This window comes from Abramis brama (assembly GCF_963993115.1).
Source record: "Abramis brama genome assembly, contig: SCAFFOLD_43, whole genome shotgun sequence".
Lineage (NCBI taxonomy): Eukaryota > Metazoa > Chordata > Actinopteri > Cypriniformes > Leuciscidae > Abramis > Abramis brama.
In genome coordinates this window covers 361,817-374,876 of record NW_028156027.1, presented here as the reverse complement: position 1 = coordinate 374,876, position 13,060 = coordinate 361,817, and positions in this window count along the sequence as shown.

The window sequence follows — 13,060 nt, the reverse complement described above, 5'->3', positions numbered from 1 at the left end:
GTGAGAAAAGAAAACAGCCTACCTCACTCCTCAGCGGAATCTGCTCCTCATTTCAGGAGATATTGCTCCTCATCAGCACTGTTCTGAGGAATCTTTTCTCCATAAGGTAGGCTATAATGTCTCACTCGCGAGGAGTCGCGACGCGCTTTGTTTACAGCTGATGTGGGCGTTTCACAGCTCTGAAATAGTTCTCAGAATTTGCGTTTGAATAGCACGCGCTCTCCGGGGAGTGGTCACATTACTGTGAATGAGCTCCTAATGAGCTCGACAGGAGTCGCTCTCTTTTTATACAGATTACAGAAGCTGAGAATATTTGTTTTTTATATAAATGACTTCATTTAAAAGATGCGATCTCAAGCTTTATGCCCGTGGGTCTGTTTGCCTGTTTGACTGAATTTTCGCGGAGTTATAGATCATTTTCGAACGCGTTTCAAATGGGAGTTTACTGACAGAGAGAAGGCAGAAATCGCATCATGTTAATTTTTCTTTATTTGTCAAAAAGCAAAACACTTTATTTTTATTGTGAGTATACAGAAAAAAAATAGAAACTGAACAGGATCGATTGATGTATTACACGAAAATGAAAGATCAAAATTAACAGAGCATTTAGTGTTTATTTTCATTGCTAAAAAAAAAAAAACGAGCAAAACGCGCGGGCGCGTTTGTGGTCCCCAGAGGGTTAACCGAGCGAGGGAGAGATATAAGAGAGCATATAAGAGAGCGTCAACATGTATTCTTCGGCGTTTGCTGGCAGGCGTGCGTGTTTATAACAGACTCGCTTGCTGCAATCTGATATCTCCAGTTGCCTGATCAGGGAACTGAGAAATGTGAGAGAAAAAAGGGCAGTCCGGCCGAGGCGGGACTAAAGAACACTCTTTTCTCCTTTCGCCGGTGAGTGACGCGCGCTGGGGCAGGGTAGCTTTTCTTGTAACGTAAAGAAAAACTAACCCCGTCCGCTTCCAGGAGGAGCAGCCTCGGAGAAGGATGCCAGGTGAGTTCTCAGAGTCACCATAGGCAATTGGCTCGCAGAGAGGGCAGTCGCCGTCAGCGAGCGCGAGAGCTGCGTGATCCTCAGGAAGGGGGCGTCTTGAAAAAGACGCCCGGCTCTTTTAGTGCAATGAGAGTGTGTGTCGCGGCGGCGAGCACACACACATACACAAAACACAGTAGCAGAGAAAAGGATATAGGCGCCGGATAGCGCAGCGGGAGCGGCAGTAGAAGGCGGCGTGGCCAGCAGCTTCAGATGATGGCTCGTCCCGCTGAAAGGCTTCTTCAGACGGCACGGCTTCTCTCGGGATCCAATGATGCGTGAGCTTCGCTGAAGAGATGAAAAATCAGAGAATCAGCCTCCCGAGCCTTCCTTTATAGGACTAAGCCACGCCCGTTTCGGCGGGACGTGACGCATTGGCCTGACGTCACCTCAGGCCTCGCTCGATAGGCTGATGCAGTTGCCGCAGAGCAGCCAATGGGCGCGCGAGCTGTCTCGCCCATGGCCGCGTGCTGCTGCAACGCGTTTTGCAATAATACAAAATTATAAGGATAATTTTTTGGCTTCAATATCTCGTGGAAAAGAGGTTTTCCCCTAGCGTAAGATATCTTACGCAGTACGAGAGACCTCTCGTAAGAGAACTATTGCCACATACTGCGAATCAAACAACAAGAGAAAACCACTCATAGCTCTTGAAAGAATAACTTCAGCTTTAATAAGCATTAATATATTTATTATAAATTATTCAGTGTTGTTTTACATTTGATTACTTTATTAGATTTCTTTTTAGACCATACCTGAACAGTAATGTTAATAGACCTTCCTGAAATTAAAGCACTGTGTAGGTCTATATAGGCTAATGTGTATCTTTGTTTAATTGTTTAATTGTTTATCTTTTGTTCATCTATTGTCTATCTTTGTTTAATATATATATAAGAATACCGTTAAAGTAGTTTTGTATTCATGGTTACAAATGAAATGTTTAACCTTTTGAGCGGTATCCGGTTTGGTCCCATATATGGGATTTTTATTTCTGTGCCCCCGAGAGTACGGTGCCACATATGGGATTTAGAATGTTTAGTGACGACATAACTGCCAGATTCAAATTGTGCTTTCGCGCGTTGGTTGGCGCTGAGCCAGAGACTAAGCACTAGTAAAGCAATACATTTGGAGTTTGTAAAATACACACTGATGTCTGTGGAAGCAGCAATAACAATCCATTCAAATATAATTTGCCGACATGAGGGTCTGAGGTGTTTTCTGGCCCTGGAGGTGTTCTGACATGCTCTATTTGTGCTTATTTCTGTTACTTGTGACATTTTCATGGCTAAAGTCTGATTACACTGTATTTAGCACAAACTCTGCTACAATAATATGTCAGCAGCATGTATGTAAAAGTTTGTAGTTTTGAGATAATGACATTTATGTGTGGTTTGTGAAAGAAAACAAAAAATAATTGTCACTGAAATAAGGTCATGAAACCCATACTGATTATTTCTTCACTAAACTTTAAAAAAAATTGTATCACGCAGCCTAGAATATTTGCTTCAAAACTATGTGAAAATCACCCTGACTGCTCATTCAGATAAGACAATATATAGATTTAAAATTTGTAAGACGTGTTTTGTGTAAGAAATCTTTATGCGGGGAGGCGTGAACACATCCTGAATATTGATGTCTTTCACACCTGAGAAAGACAAAGACCCTCCCCTAATGGCCCTATCAGATGCTATAAGGCCCTGTCATTCTGAGCAACCTTGCACAAAGAAAGGAGATTTAACCCTCTGGGGTCGACAAACGCGCTCGCGCGTTTTGCTGGATTGTTTTCACATAGCAGCAACATAAACTTACTCCGTCATTTATGGTCATACAGAAAAAAGAAATATGAAAAATTAATCTGTGATATTTCTACTTTTGTATGTGTCCACTTACAATCAAATCAAAACATTGTGCTTTTGTAAAATAAAGACAATAAACAGGGTGTGCTTTCTGCCTCTCCGTCGCGGTGAACTTTTTTTTCTTGAGCACGTCTATAAACTGAAACAAAACTTAGCGAATACTTGTCACACATTTTACCTTTATAAACATTTAAGTGTGTACTTTTAAATGATTGGATTCAAACTGAAAACAAATATTCTCTGTTTAAGTAATTTGTATAAAACCAACAAGATGTCCAGTATCTCAAACGCTTGCTCATTATTTTTTTATTTGACCACGCCCACGCGCGCAAAAGAGATTCACATGCAAATCTCCACATGGAACGCGGTCGCGCTCATTACCTCAACAACAAAGCACGAAAAAACTTCACAAGTCTCTGCTTTTCGTCGAGTTTGGAAGACGCGAGACTGAGCTTACATTGGATTTACCTCAGAAGAAGAAGAACGCGATTTGAAGAGAAGAAAGAAGTTAAGAAATTATTAATTATTAGTTATTGTTGCATAAACTTCACATTGCAGTTGAACTGTTGCTAGATATATGGTGAATATTATAATATTTAGACCCGTGTTTACTGTTACTGTGTTTGTGGATATCTGCTCAAACGTAGATATGGTAACCATAATGTTTCATATTTGAGCGCGATCGCGTTTGAAAAGCAAAACGCACCAAACGGCTTCATGTTTTTACTATTATCTCATTTCATATCATCATACAAATGGAAACATTTGAAGTGACATATGATAATCAATATATTTTTCTCTAGCTTAGTTGTTACTGAAATCTTTTGGAAGATTTATAGGCTGCTATAGGTTATTATTATTTTATGCAGCACTGCGCATAGCCTATATGCCTACACAACAAACCTGGTGTTCATTATATTATATATTGTTGGAAACATTTGTGTGTGTGTGTGTTCTGTGAATTTTAAAAAGCAATTTTAACCAGAAAAATCTAAAATGTATTCCCAAAATCGTGCAGGCCTTTCTCTTGATATCAGTATGTTCACTTTTTTTTTTTCAGGGCCCAGATGCCACTGAGTCCTGCTGACTTCAACATTCACATGAGTCTCTGTACATGAACATGGTAAAGTGAAAATCAAACACCTTGGAAATGAAAGGTATGTACAATGTTTTTAGGAATGGCACAAATGTCTCTGTCTTTGGATCAGTGTGTTCAATAAGTGCTTTTTTGTCATTTGTTGTGTATCTTTTGATTATGTTGTGTTGTAAATAAATCCAAACAATCAAAAAGCCATTATGTTTTAAATCTCCTCATTCTTTGTGCAAGGTTGCTCAGAATGACAGGGCCTGATAGCTCCTAATAGGGCCATTAGGGGAGGGTCTTTGTCTTTCTCAGGTGTGTAAAGCTTACATATTAATGATATGATCACGCCTACTCGAATAAAGCTTTCTCACACAAAACAACTCGTACAAATTTTAAATCAATATATTGTCTCATCTGAATGAGCAGTCAGGGCGATTTTCACATAGTTTTGGAGCAAATAGTCTAGGCTACATAATACAATTTTCAAAAGTCTTGTGAAGAAATAATCAGTATGGGTTTCATGGCCTTATTTCAGTGAGAATTCTTTTTTGTATTTTCACAAACCACTCATAAATGTCATTATCTCAAAACTACAAACTTTTACATACATGCTGCTAATATATTATTGTAGCAGTGTTTGTGCTGAATACAGTGTAATCAGACTTTAGCCATGAAAATGTCACAAGTAACAGAAATAAGCACAAATGTCAGAGCATATCAGAACACCTCCAGGGCCCAGAAAATAGCTCAGACCCCAGAGGGTTAAAACAGAATGGCTTTTTGATTGTTTGGATTTATTTACAACACAACAATCCAAAGATACACAACAAATGACAAAAAAGCACATTATTTAACACACTGATCTAAAGACAGAGACTTGAACAGTCACACACATTTGTGTCATTCCTGAAACATAGTACATACCTTTCATTTCCATGGTGTTTGATTTTTCACTTTATCATGTTCATGTACAGAGACTCATGTGAATGTTGAAGTCAGCAGGACTCATCAGTGGCATCTGGTCCCTGTGTAAAAAAATATCAATAGAATAGAATAGCCTTTATTGTCATTGCACTGTGGAGGTACAACGAAATTTAGGGTGCACTCACAGAGCTACCCTTGTACCACACAAAAAAAAAAGTAACAAAAACTACAAGGAACAATAAACAACATACATCAGGACAAAAGGCAAATAGGCTAAACAAACGATGTACTCTCATTTAAATGTAAAATGTAAAAGAAACAATATATATATATATATATATATATATATATATATATATATATATATATATATATATATATACATGTATGTATATATATATATATATATATATATATATATATATATATATATATATACATGTATATATACATGTATATATACATGTATATATACATAAAATCTATTTAAATGTTAAAATCTTAAAGTGTCTGTAGTTATTACAGAGTGCAGGTAGGAGGAGGTGGGCTAATTGTCTGCTCTTCATGGAGTATGGGGTGATTGAGGGGGGGCGGGCTTATGTGTGTAAGTGTCCATAGGTATTAGCAGTTCGTATGGCCCAGGGGAAAAAGCTGTTCATCAGCCTGCTGGTGTGGGATTTGGTTGACCTGTAGCGTCTCCCCGAGGGCAACAGATCAAACGGGGTAGGCAGGGTGTGAGGGGTCTGTTGTGATGGCCTTGGTTCTCCTGAGGCAGCAGGATGTGGAGATGTTTTCCTGGCTGGGTAGCGGGCAGCCGATGATCTTTTGGGCGGTGTTAATGACCCTCTGCACAGCCTTCATGTCCTCAGCTGTGGAGCCTGCATACCACACACTTAAACAGTGTGTTAAGACACTCACCACAGAGGAGTGATAGAAAGCCAGCAGCAGCTTTGTGTCCAGATTATTCTTCCTGAGGACACGCAAGAAGTGTAGCCGCTGCTGAGCCTTCTTGACCAGGGCCCTGATGTTGTAGGTCCAGGAGTGAGAACATCCTTTTGTCATACGTGTATATCAATTTAGCACTGAAAGGTTGCCTACCAGTCTATAGTTCACATTTCAACATGTTTCTGTCATATAGATACATTTATATACATGTACGACATTGGGCTTCATGTTTTTACTCCAATCTCATTTCATAATGTACATTTTAGTTTGGCACCAGTTTAACTAGTAGCTACAATGTAAAGTTTATACAACAATAACATTCCTACTATTAGGAGTGGAAATGTCTTACCTTAAAGATCTTCTCATCTTCAAATCGCGTTCTTCTAATTCTTCTGAGGTAAATAAACAGCACAGCACAAACACAGTCTTCCAAACTCGATTACAAGCAGAGGAGTACATTACTGAACTCTCTGATTCTTTTTTTGAGGTAAATGAGGGTGTTTACAGGTCTGCGTTCCTTCACGTAGACTATTTGCATGTCAATCGTTTGTGTGTGCGTGGGTGTGGACACATTAGAGCTAATGAGCACGGGCTGGAGAAACTGTACATGTCATTGCTTTCATACGGATAATTTACATCATTTAAAAATGGAGACTTCAAGCTTTGTAAAGACATTTGTCTCATGCCAGTGTGAAAAGCATTCGCTGAGTTACTGATCGTTTTCTGTCGCGTTTCAGAACTTCACATTGAGTGTGACGGCAGAACGTGCATCATGTTTATTTTCTTTATTTTATGAAAAACACAAGATTTTGTTTTTATTATGAGTGTAAACAAATAAAATAAGAAATTTAACAGTTTTGAATAATGAATAACACATATGTAAGATCAAAATCAACTGAGTCTCTTTTGCACTGATAAGAAAAATAGCGAGCCGGCGCGACCGCCGACCCCAGGGGGTTAAACCAGAGTAGGATTTTCAGTGGCCGAATCGCCTGTCATAATGTAAAGTACTGTCAGGGAAGCAATCTTCAGATATCTTAAATTATCCTGAAAGTTCTGTTATATATTTTACAGGTGAAGACTTTGAAAAGAGATGCAAAGATGTCGTGGAGTTGGTAAAAAGCTACCAGGGAGGCATTCCTCTTTCAAAATTAGCAGAGTTTTATAATAGGGTGTATGGGAGACCCTTGAGAAAGAAAGAATTGGGGTTCTCCTCAATTGCAGCTTTCATTGACTCTCTAAGCCAAGAGCTGTACGTGGAAAATGGGCAAATCTTCTACAGGAGTGCCATGGCTGAAGCTTCAACACCTACAGGTAATTTGTCAACTTAAGGCTCAAATAAATGCAATAAAATTAAGGGTTATGTCATTTACTCTCATGTAGTTCTCATATATGTTTTGTATGCTTTTTCTCTCTTTTTATATTGATGGAATTTGTAAAGACGTTGTTGAGCTGGATAAGGAACCCCCAAAAGGCGTTCCTAAGAAGGAAATTTGTAAGAAAGTCATCAAGATAGTAAAAAAACACCCTCAAGGAATTCCTTTTGATAAATTAGCAGAGATCTTTGCTCATAGATATAAACAAGTCCTTTTGCCTGCTGAACTTGGTTTCCCGTCGATGGAAACGTTTGTGGCCTCTCTTAGCAAGGATCTTACGGTAGAAGATGGTGTGATCTTTCACAAGAATAACACAGTTTCTACAGGTACTGATTTCACATTATATTCAACTTCTAGATCCATTAATTCTATTTTTGTAGCTGTTTTGTAAAGGATAATAAGTACTGCCAGGGAAGCCATCTTAAAATATATCTTACATTATCCTGAAAGTGTTGTCATATATTTTACAGGTGAAGACTTTGAAAAAAGATGCAAAGATGTCGTGGAGTTGGTAAAAAGCTACCAGGGAGGCATTCCTCTTTCACAATTAGCAGAGTTTTATAATAGGGCGTATGGGAGACCCTTGAGCAAGAAAGATTTGGGGTTCTCCTCAATTGCAGCTTTCATTGACTCTCTAAGCCAAGAGCTCTACGTGGAAAATGGGCAAATCTTCTACAGGAGTGCCATGGCTGAAGCTTCAACACCTACAGGTAATTTGTCAATTTTTATGGTTCAAATAAATACAGTACAATGAAGGGTTATGTCATTCAGTCTCATGTGGTTCTCATATATGATTTTTCAATGGTTTTCTCAGCACCCGTGCACATTGGGGTTTATAAAGACGTTGTGGAGCTGGTTAAGGGAAATCCTAAAGGCATTCCTCTTAGGTTGTTGTCTATATTCTTCAGTCAGGGGTATCAGCGTAACCTCAAATTGTCAGACCTTGGTTTTAGCTCAATCACCTCCTTTATTGATTCTCTGAGCGATGAGCTTTTGGTGGAGAACGAGAGAATCTTCCATAAGAATTACAGAAGAGTCCCAACACCTGCAATCCCACCAACAGTGAACAATGATCCAACACCTGCGAATCCATCCCCGAAAGCAAGTTCAGTGTTTCCGCGGATCCTTAAAAAGTCTTAAATTCGATTTTTAAAATTGAAGGCTATAAAAAGGCTTAACCCTCTGGGGTCTGGGGTGTTTTTGGGGTCCTTGAGATGTTCTGACATGCCCTGACATTTGTGCTTTTTTCAGTTGCTTATAAACATATTAATGGCAAAGGTGTAAATTCACTCTATATAGCACAAACAGGACTTCCATAATATGTGAGCCACATGTATGTACATGTTTTCATTTTTGAGAGAATAATGTTTATGCATGGTTATCGAAAAAACTAAAAATTAAAGTTTCTGAAATAAGGCCACAAAACACATACTAAATATGTGGCAATAAGACTTTTGACTAATGTCATCGCCTGGAGTTTTTTCTTCAAAATGATGTGAAAATCATCCTGCCTAATCATTCACATAAAACGATACATTGATTTTAGTTTTGTGAAACACTTTTAGTTTGGAAAGCCAATATGCGTATGGGGCGTAAACACTCCAACAGCATCATGCATATTTAGTAGTTCAAACCTGGTGAGACAATGTCCCTGCATACTTAATGAGCCATTCATTCAGGTGTGTCACCTATAGCTAACTTAAATATACAAGCTTCATAAAAATGATCATTCTAGGAGAAAATTTCAGATGGCATTCTTGAACTCTTCATATATACACACACATATATATATATATGCATGCACATACTTTATAATCTTTTCAAAACTAGTCAACATTTTTCAAAACTAAAGTATACATTTTACCATACGTATTTCAAAGTAAAGGATTCATTAGTTGATGACTTTATTTTTGACAAAACACATACAGTATATATTCCTCATCTCAGTATAGCAATAGAGTTTGCTAAAAGCTGTTCATTCAATACAGCAGTATTTGAAAATCGATCATATTTTGTAAAATTACATTTATATTTGCATTTATGTCAAAACCTAGACACTTTTAAACATCAAAAGGACATTTATTTATATGTATTCGTGTCAAAATGACAAATAAACAGATTTTCCTATTAAATTTTGCATGGAAACGCTTCCAAGACGCTTGCGTGTCGCGTGAAAAATAGGCGTCGGTTCTATTTCTAGCATGCACACGTTTTCCACGCGGCTCGTGCCGCGCCTGAGACGCGCGTCTCACACAGACTCTAAACTGTTAACATGGGAGCCGAAATAAAAACAGACACGCCACGCATCCAGTGTTTCACCGGCCTTATCCAGCGGATGTGGGCGTTTCACAGGTTTGTATGGATCGCCTCACATTTGCGTTTGAATAGCGCGGTCTCCGTAGGCGGAGTCACATTAAAACTTAATTAGCTGAGATGAGAACGACTGACATCTCTCTCTTTACATATATATTATATAAACTGTGAATATTTGTTTTTTATAAAAATTACTTCATTTAAAAGAAGAGAATTCAAGCTTCATGCCTGTGTGTCTGTATGCCTGTTTGACTGAGTATTCGCTGAGTTACAGTTCATTTTCGGACGCGTTTCAGAATTGACTTCACTGACGGAGAAGTAAACCACCAACAAGTAAATAGGAAATAAGCGAATCAGAACACTGCGCGCCAAACCAGCAGTATGTGCGCAAGCGTGAACCACTAGTGTTTCTGTCTCACTCTCACTCTGGAAGTCTGGATCGGCCACTGCATCACATTTCTCTCTGCGTGGCGTGGAGTGTCCGTTTTTATGTAGGCTCTCATGTTAACTGGTTAGAGCTTGTGTTAGAGCACAATGCCTGCGTGACACACACACTTCTCGAGCCGCGCCGAAACCGCGTGCTAGAAATAGAACCGCAACCGACGCCTATTTTTCACGCGACACGCATGAGTGTTGGAAGTTTTCAGACAAAATAGAAGGCGCAATACATATTAATACATATTAATAAATAACATTTTGATGCTTGAAAGTCTCTCGGTTTTGACAAATGCATATATAATTGTAATTTAAAAAATAGGCCTAATTATCGATTTTCAAATATTGCCCCTGTCAATAGGCCTACAGAACGAAATATTCTGTAGCCTATTTTGCCGTCAATACTGCCGACGTTGTCTTTGCTGTATCAGGCTACATATATTATGTTTAACATCCAAATGTAGATGGTCTGTCGGCGCACAGAGCCACGCAGTCGCAGACAGCACGTGAAGTTCGTGAACACCGAATTCCCTTTTCTTTCTTATCTATTTGTGTTTGAACAGACATGTGCACGAAAAAATAAGCCAGTGTCCGTCTCAACGAGTTTCCCCGTAAACGCAGTCAAAATAAAACGGATGCGTGTCATTACCAGTATTAGATACGTGCATTCGTCTTAAAGGGACAGCACCCAATATACCTGCAGCTGTTTGTGTCACCAAAGTTAATCAAACAACAAAAGAGAAAGAGAAAAATCATGTTTTGTCAAAAGATAAACTGTATTAATACTTAATACAGTTAATTTAACTGAAAAACATAAAGCACTGCTTTATTTCTCGTGTATTTGTGTTTTATTGTATTTATATTTGTATTTTGTTTATTAGTTTCTATGCAGATGCACTAGGCCTACCCTACACAATTACCCCAATCATCCTAGAATTATTAATTCTTTACAAAAAGAGCTATTCAAATCATCAGGTGAAATTGTTTTCAGGAAGTAGCATTAAAGCAAGAAGAAGAAGTGCAAGATAGTTTTTCTAAATTTCATTTGACTCTATGTGCCTATAGGGGTGGGTTGGGGATGGTGACAATGTAGTATCTGGATATTTGCCGCGGGACGAGGGCTTCGATTACCTCTCTCTTTTTTGACCATACATGTGTTTGCACCCCTGAGCACAACACTTTGTTTTTATTATGAGCATACACAAAAAAAATACACACTAAACAGGATCGATTGATGTATAACACAAGCATATAAGATAAAAATTAATATTTTTAAAAAAAAATTTTTTTGCACTCATACGGAAAAAAATGAGCCTAAAAAAAAATGGGCGCGATAGCCGACCCCAGGGGGTTAAACAACTTTATTTTTACTTATGAAAGGTCTTAAATTTCCGATGGCAATTTGACTTAGAATATTTCTAAATGTTTTCCAAATTAGAACCATCTAATTAGCGTACTTTTTTATTTATTAAAGGGGTCATGACATGAGAAACCAAATTTGCCTTGATCTTTTGGTATATAAGAGGTCTTTGTACCATTAAAACGTCCTGCAAGCTTCATAGCTTAAGACGTCCTCCCCATTATAAACAAAGCATTTATTTAATCAAGCTCTAAATACAGCTCGTTCTGGATCCATGGTATGAAGTGACGTCACGGTACGAAGTGACGTAGCAGTCGTTTGCATATGACCGCCTCCAGCGTAGACAACTACGCTTCAAGCGCAAGATAACTGCCTCATTTCATCGTCGCATCTGTCACGCGCTTCACATGTGTTCAGTCGACGACGTGCAGCGAGTGGGTCTGTTTACAAGAAGATTGCGATGTCACGACACGCAGATGTGCTGTCCCTGGCTGTGGACAAACAACATGTTTGAATAATATACGCTGCTGAAAGATCCAGACGTCAGGGGAAGATGGATGCAGTTTATTTTCCGCGGACGTCCCAGTCACGGCAGTGTTAATTTAAGCGTGTGTTCTCCACATTTCAAGGATGAGTGACAGTTGAGAACAATCGTAGTTTGATGCTGGCTTTGCCAGAAAACCTTTGTACAAGATAAGGCCGTGTGGACTATTCTGGGCTCAACAACGACGACGCAAACTGTAAGTAATGTAGGCTATTTAAAACGTTAATTGCAGTTTAATTCATTATGAATAATCACCGTGTTTTTTAGCCTACTTATTGTTTTATGACCGTCATGTTCATGCCCCGTAGGCTATTAAAAGATGTAGGCTGTTAAACTGACAAAATAGTTTCACACTTTCTATGTGGACGGGCTGATGCATTCTTAGTTGTGTTGATGGTTCATTTCCTCTGATTCCGACTCAAACATCATTGCAATCGCCATCGCCTCGCACGCATCACCCGTTACTATGGTAACGGTAAACACAGCTCCGCAAAATCCGCACGTTTTGACAAGGGGGTGTTAACAATTGATGCATAGGCACTGACGTTATCTAATCATAACAGTGGGTGTTAACACTGAACTCTTAAAGGGGAAACACCCCCAAAACAGACTGTTTGAATCAGAGCATGAGAAACAGGGTGGGAAAAGGTCATAAATCACTAAATTTTAAATGTTTTTTGTCCAAAAAACTATAGTAATACTATAATTGCACCTAAGGCAACACAATAAAAGAAAAGAAAAAACCATGTCATGACCCCTTTAATTCTTTCTTTGTGGATTTGCTTGTTCACGTGACATTCGCGTCACATTCGTGCCAGCAGTACGTTTGTCTCCTGCACGCGAAACAGGAGGAGAGAAGGAGAAGCGAGTTGGTAAATGTCAGTTCAATTCTAAGTTCATTCTTTATGTGCGTAGAGGTGTGCGATGTGTATTGTCTATTATGATATTGTAATCATTGTTTTAACGATGTACGCGGCACTGCGAGCTGACATCGCTTTTGTCCCTCGTGCTTTCACTGCGTGATGTGTGCAGTTATAGGTATGTTCCCAAATGAGTTTTTGTCTCATATTTATATCATATTATGTTGTTATCATAGGCCTATAATATCACATCAGCAAGAGTTCTGTTTTACCGTGAACAATTGCAAATGTGATATTTATTTTATATAGCAGTTAAATTAACAATAAATTAAC